Source organism: Macrobrachium nipponense, chromosome 31 (assembly GCF_015104395.2).
Source record: "Macrobrachium nipponense isolate FS-2020 chromosome 31, ASM1510439v2, whole genome shotgun sequence".
In the NCBI taxonomy this organism is placed as follows: Eukaryota; Metazoa; Arthropoda; class Malacostraca; order Decapoda; family Palaemonidae; genus Macrobrachium; species Macrobrachium nipponense.
Window position 1 is genome coordinate 49,053,033 of NC_061093.1, and position 8,043 is coordinate 49,061,075.

The following is an 8,043-nucleotide window of genomic DNA, read 5'->3' on the forward strand; positions in this document are numbered from 1 at the left end:
TGGTAGGTTGGTCTTGGTGATGTGGCAATTGATAAGTGTTGTCTGTAGCTGTGCCTTGAATCATGGACATTTAGCATTTTTTACTTCATTCATTTTTTATATTTGTTTTTAAAGTAAATCGGATTGGTATGAAAATAAGTATGATACTTTGTTCTGTATGGGTAGATGTAGCAAGATGGGTAAGGTGAGTGACAGTGGTGTTTTAAAAAAGGGAAAGTTGTTGTATTATGTAGATAATTTTCCTTTTTTTGTTGTGCGAAAGCTCCCATGAATATTTCTCCATGTTTTCTGTGTGAAGTACTTTTATACCATGATTAAGAGTATAGTGTATCTATCAATACATGGTTTTTCATTTTAAGGGGGACAGAAGGTTGGGTCTGATGTAGTTTATAGTAGGTAATGATAAGGGATGCACAGAAGACTTCCTCTAGTGAACAACCCTCTTTATATATATTATATATATATTTATATGTGTGGTTGCTCTATTTTTATGGACTCCCAAATAAAATTTGGTGTTTTTTATATTATATGGCATGAATTAAGAGAGCTAAGTGCCTTGTGCAGGAAGTCAGCTTTCCAAGTCAGGGATTGGAATTATGAAAATACTTTGTGTAGTTAAAAAGTGCAATTTTTGTCCAAAAGAGAATACAATTAGACAATTCAACTGGTTCATATCTATATATTAAAAGCAATAATATCCCTGTGTCACAAGTATCCCCATTTCACACCATTGTACAGAAAACCTGCCAGTTAACAGATAAAATGGTCAGGTGTATTATGGCAAGATAAAGAAATTGACTTGCTATGCACTTGCAAGACTATGATATATGGTACAGTTCCCCATCAGTGGGTGAAGCTCGCATGCTTCATGCTTGTGTATTGTCAGGGCCTTTAATCTGAAGGAGCACTTACATGTTTTATATTAAAAATGTGATTTATTTATAATAGGAACGTCAGAAGAGGCCAAGCAAGCCTCCAGCTCAAGTGCATTTCAGATATTTTTCTTTTATTGTTTTCATTGGATTGTAATTTTCTACTTGCCATGGTCCTTCCAAAATACTAGGGTATATAGTCATGACACAAATCCGTCGCTCAATTGAGATATTCGACAGTACCCAGGTAATTAACCTTTTTATGCCTCTTATTCTCTTCTGGTAGGAAGTTACAATTCTATTGTAGGGATATTTTATACACAAGGATTTAAGGTGGTCTGTCATTTTATCTTAAGCATTGCAGTCTATCCACCTCATTTATGTCAAGCAACTTTAAGTAATGTATAGAAATTATATTGTTTACATGTACAATTTTGTATGATTTTTTTTTAAATGTTGCTGTCAAATTTTATGCCTAAAGAATTCATTAGTTTCTGAAAGACTTATAGCCAATATCGTCTAAGACATCTTGGTTACTTTGGCATATTTCATATTGTAACCAGTAAATGTGTCAGAGTGATAAGATGTCAAAATTGTATAGTTTTTATATAATACATAGTTGTTGGCCCATCTGTTTTAATGTAATTTATTTCTTTTTTCATAAGACCATATTGTATTTCTAAGGTTATTTAGCTATACGACTTATTGTGTATCCTGCACTAAAAGGCTGGTACAGTATATGCAATGTAATCCAGTATCCTTTTGGATGTATAAATTTTTACAGTAGCTTGGCTGTTCTTGATGATCGGTACAAAAACACAGGTAAATAGTATTTGTCCATGAATTGTAAATGGCAAAGGAGTGGCTGTTAGTGTGAGAAGACTCCTTTATAGAATCTTGTCAATAGTGAATCTTAACAAGTAATCTTGGAATTGCTAATGCAACCTGAGCTTACTTTTATTTTTTCTTGCATGCTGTCCACAGTAACAGCTCCCAAACTCTCCCACCTTTACAATTGTATGATATCAGATATTTAAGTATTACGTCTTATCTACCCCTTGTAAAGTGTGTAATTTACCCCTGATAAGATAGTTTAAGTTTCCCAAGCATTCTCATGTTTGATGTGTTGGTCAGAAGCCAATTTGGCCTATGGATGTACTATTGTATGTATGGCATTCTGACAATTGAACAGTGTCAATATGTAAATAAGTTGTTGAATACAGTCAATAAATCAATTTTTCATGTAGGAAATTTGGTTTCAATCTTTACCTTTATAGTACAGACAAACAAAGCTGACACGGCATGAATAAGGACTGCCAACTTCAATATTGATTTTATTGTAATTTGTCAGGACTCCAACTAAACTGCATAACCAACTTTCTTATCATAATTTATGCACCATCTTTTGCTGTTGCTTTTACAAGAACAGGTTACAGGCTTGGGTTTGGGGTTTTGAGTACCTAATACAATTTTGTTGACCCGTATGCTCCATCACTGTTAAGGGTGAACATCATACAAATGAAACTAGATTCCAAATGACTGACAGCCATTAAACACATGGTCAAGGGTGCAAACAGGTGGTTCATACTGATGTTATCAGTTAATGTTTAAGGTAGTAAAATTTCTACAGGACTCATGTGAAAGCAGTAACTTGCCTCAGACAATAAGGAAGCAGGAACACTTAAATATTTTGATTGTAAGAAACCCATTCATCAACAAACTAGCAGGCCATATACAATTTTTTTTTTTTTTAACAGGAAAGCAAACTAGTAGGCCATGTACAATAATTTTTTTTTTAGCCTCGCATTGTAACAGGAAAGCAAAGAGAAAACAGAGTTTTAAGTATAATCCAGCTTTTTCGTTCTTTTAACATATTGGGAACAGAGTTAGGTTTGGTATCTACTTCCATCTAGTTACCATCCACTACTTACTTCAGGGAGATAGTTAAGTTGAACTTACAATGATCTCATAAAAATATGTAAAAGTTCATCTGAATTTAAGAATAGCTCAGGTACTAGAATTATAGACAAGACGATCCTAAAACTTGGACTGCATCAGCCTTATTTCCACAAATTGAAGACAACTAAAGATCAGAAGTAACCATAAAAAAAAAATCAAATGATCAAAAAAGACCAAGACCACCACCCTCTTCAGATATTACTACCTTCTTTCAGAGACTGTGGATAATGACCCTGAAGAAAATGTTACTATGTCTTGTCAGAGTACTGCGTGCTTATTTAAAAAGAACTCTTACATCTCATACCTAGATGTTGAAGGCTTTTTTGTTAGCACAGGCCGCGTTTTGGTTAAGGGAAACTATCAGGAATGCATATTTGACATAAGTCTGAGCTCTAATATGGCATTCAAGAAGAATGTCTGTTCTGGCAATTTCAAAAGCTGGCCTATGCTAAGACAGACAACTTTCACTTCCTTTTACTTGAAGAACGATGCCCATAGGTCCTCGGACACTTTCCTTGCATCCAGTAGTGGCTATTCAACAAGTTGTGTGGGTCAGTTTGTATCTAGTACTTAAGATGAAGGTATGAAAGTAGACTGAATGAGATGACAGCTTTCTTTTCTTTTCTTTTCTGTGTTTTTCTATCTACTTCTTTCACCTACGGGCAGTAAGAAGAATAATTCCATCAAAGACTGGAACAAACTAGACACAGGTAAGTACAGATAGCCATGCTGTTACAGTGATCAATAGTATACTAACCACTTGTTCCATGCAACGTAAAAAAACACCATACAAAAAAAAGAATAGTATAAGATACCTTTCAGTAGCAACCCATCCCTCTCTTTAGCGCAGAGAGAGAGGGATGATGATAAACCCACTTAAGATATGACAATGTATGAAACACCCAGAAATATGAACCTAAAGTACTGTATGCAACACCCAGGAATACGAACCTAAAGCTACTATCATACGTTTTAACAGTTAAGGTCGACTGTCTTCAAATTTCTTTTATAAGAAACTGACTAAAGATAGCAAACTTTCAGTCAATGTGCTACTTACCTCCCACCAATGATTAAGTCTATCCTAATGTTAAGAATGAAGGTTTGTTTTCGTATATGAACTAGACAATTTTTTAAATTTGTACTTTTCATGATTAACAACCTGATGACTTAACATATAAAGGTCCCACCTCTCAACCACCCTCTGACAGTTGAACTGGTTGGAAGAGTAACTGATACAATCAAGAGATGCCAAAGGCATTGTGGGACCTCCCACATAGCTTGTTATCAAGCACAGATGGCAATAGTTCCTTGCATATACAATTTTATTAATTTTACTTGTTTTCCATCTGGTGCTTGAAGATTCATTATAATGTTAAGGTTTGTTAGTTATGAAAAACACAAATTGATTAAAAAAATTTGTCATTTTTAAACTTTTGAACAGAAATTTTAATCTTTTACTTCCAGTGAATAAGTACTATTCTCCCCATCTCTACCAACCAAAGCAGAGATAAAAAACTAGAAATCTTAATTAATGAAGCAATACAATGACAATGATGCAAGTTAAACAAATTTAAAGACTACTCTTATTTTGAAGAAAGCATTTTCATGAAAATTCTGCAGCTCATGCAAAAGCAAAATCCATATTCAAAAGTGTCAGCTTAAAATGGTTAAAATAAAAATTTACATAAATTATTGCTCCTAAGTATATAAACCAGCCATTTATACTTACAGTATCCTTCAGAGCGAGCTGAGAGCAGTTGTTGAACTAGCTGACCATTGGAGATGGGGGGAGCAGGGAAATTATCCACACTTGTTTCATGTCACCAATCTCTTTCTCCTTCTGGTTTGTATACTTAGGAAAAATACAAATTGTATTTTAAAATTATTTACTTTTTCCTATGGAACTATAAGACAATGCCCTATACCCCTTGGGTGGGATGTACAGTCAACCCATGGTATTCATGAGGGATGTAAACCACAAACCCCAACAAATAGCTAAAATTTGTGAATAACTGTACTTAAAACCCTTATTAAACAATTAGAACTGCCTATTTTGATAGTTAAAATAATGCTTATACCTAAATATTTTAATAGATTTATCACAAAAAGTACATCTTATGAAAATTATGTGAAAATACAGTAATTGGTGAATATTTGTTAAAAAATCCGTGAATTTTCCGCAAATGAGGAGTATATGTTCATAGAGAAATCTACAAATAGGTTGAGTCAGCGAATTGTGAGCCCCCAAATAGGGGTTGACTGTACAGTACTCCCTATAACTGACTGTACCTTGATAACTCCTGTAAGTACCATGACTCCTGTAACCTCCTACCAGTCTGGTAAAATGGCTGACAAGAGCAATTGGGCCCCAGGCTAGAGTACCCTGCATTACAAGCGAGTTACTTGAAGTAAGGAAATTTTCAGAGGACCATATCATCTCGTGCAAAGACCTCATGTCAGAAATATAGTGGTACCTTGTTTGTTGAACGTTTATGTTGAACATTCCATTTTTTAAACTGAATTTGAGAAAATTTTGTATCGTTTGTTGAACAAATGCTCTTACTTCGAAACGACAGATTATCTTGTTTACACTTTTATTTGCAGCCTACTGCATCCTACATGAGAAACCTACTGCATCCTACAGGAAAACTGTATTAACATGATATTGTTATGATACAATAAAGTTTTATACATACTTATCTGGCAGATATATACATAGCTATTACTCCGTCGTCCCCCGACAGAAATTCGAATTTTGCGGCAGGTAGGTCAGGTGATCTACCCCCCCGCCGCTGGGGTGGGTGTCGGGAATAGGAACCATACCCGTTTTCTAATTCATATTTTTCTTCCAGCTGTCTCCTGAGGGGAGGCTGGGTGGGCCATTTAATTGTATATATCTGCCAGGTAAGTATGTATAAAACTTTATTGTATCATAACAATATCATTTTATACATTCCACTTACCTGTCAGATATATACATAGCTGATTTACACCATTGGTGGAGGGTCCAAAGACAGCTATTACTGAATAGACAGGTTAAACAAACATACGTTGTAGGTAATAAATAAATAAAAACCTTGGTTCCTATGTTTAGACGACAATGGTCGACTTCCTAGCTATTGCTAGTAATCTGCTTCGTCTCAAGAGCCTCAGCGAGGATGTGACCTATAGCTAAGAGTTCTTGTAGATCTGTCAATGGGTCTTATCCACTTACTTGACAGAATCTAGTGGTCATTTGTCAATGGGGTCTTATCCACTTACATGACAATACACCAATGCCTATTGGCATAATTTAAGGAGCACACACCGATCCCGATCACCTGATCCTAACACGAGGGTTTGTGCTTAATTTGAAAAGAGCTATCCCCAAACTCATTTCAAATAACCCCAGAAAATAATACACTTATATTTTTTGTTAAAAAAAATTTTTTTAATTCACTAGTTAAGGATCAGTGTCGGCTCCCTATCCCAGCAACGCATCCTTGGACACGTATAACAAAGAGAGAAGGATCTCTCATAGGCCCACTTGATCTCCTTCGTGCAAAGAGAAGTCAACACAGAGTTGCATCTCCCGTTTATTACAGCTAATATGTCCTCTCACGACATATTGTTATGGAAAAGAACAAGAATTGTTAAAAGCTCGCACTTCAAGCGCTTTTAATTCTTAGCTGTTTGAAGGAATCAAGTTACTCAAGAAGTGCTTTAGAGATTCCACTGTTCCAAAGAAAGACAAGGGCTTTCTTTGAAATAGATCTCTTCTGGATGAAGCCCAGAGCCTGGCTTGCGCCTGGCTGGAGCTTCACGCCTGCCTGGCGCCTAGCGCCTGGCTGGTGCCTCGCGCCAGCCTGGCGTCTCGCGCCTGCCTGGCATCCTCGCATCTGCCTGGCGTCTCGCGCCTGGCTGGCGCTTGCCCTTGCCTGGCGCCTCGCGCATGGCTGACTTCTCCCCACTTGCTGGAGATTCGAGCTTGTTAAGAGTCTCGATGACTGGCGATGTCCACCTCGGACACTTTATTTGCCTGATTTATTCGCCTCTAGCGCATCTGCGCCAGATTGGAGGCCTACTCCTCTCCTCATCAGACAATGACATGTTTAATTTGGTTTACTGTCTTGCTCTGGCGTCTTTACGCCTGTTGGCATTTGGCGCCTGATTGGCGCTACATTGTCCGAAAGTCTGAACATCCACAATCGTTTATCAGGAGAATGGAAACGGGTGGAATAAATTCTTTCACTTTGAGCTTATGGCCCTCTGCAACAAGGGGAGGTAATTTTAGTCAGCTACATCCAGTAGACGATAGGAAATCTAATAGTCCGAGAGACCAGTCTTCCTCCGAGGAGGATCATACTTGATACTTCCGTTGCTAACGAGCACTCTTCCTACATGTTGATGAGTTCTCTCGTTGCAAAATCTTTCCTATCCTTGCACGAAGACAGGGAAAGAGCCCTGAAGTCTAAGGAGAGACTGAGCTGAAATTGGGAGGGATTCCTGATTTCTAGCTCTTAAAATATCTCTCTTCAAACCTTCTGGGAAGTAGTTTTGAGCCCTCATCGTTTTTCCAAAGACTCTTGTCAGCAAACGTTTAAACCTTATCTTCTTTTGTAGATGACAACGTAAATACATTGCCTGGACAACGAATCCTTTATCTGAAAGCGTTGATCCAGAAAGGAGGTTTTAGTTCTTTTGCCAACATACCATGCTGGCAGGAACCCATTGCCGAGTCTTTCTAGAATTTGATTCCGATTCCAAGCCCAAAATTTCACTCGTCCTTTTGGTCGTTTAGTACCAAGAGAAACATTGATGAGGAGCAGTTCCATCTGTCAGAACACGGAATCTGAGGCCCAAATAGGATCCCATTGTAATTATAAGATTCTCCTAGTCTTGTCGTATAGAGGTAGCATTGTATAAGATCCTGAAGATCTTAATGCTCTGCTATCTCCAATTCCCTTATAGAGACAGAGTATAGCCTTTTTACTGCGTTCTTTGATAGTAGATATATACAAAGGTGATTCTTCCCTCTGAAAAGGGAGAAAAAACCGCTATGTGGTTCACAGAGGTATCGGAAGAGGACAGTTTCCTCATTCCCTCTAGCACGATCTGCAGTAATTATATCTTATCCATGACTACTGTCATTTACCTTGAAAAATACTCCTCTCCCATGTCCACTTCTGGTCAGTCTGCACGCAGACAGACTCGAGTGGAGAGGTTGTTAAGG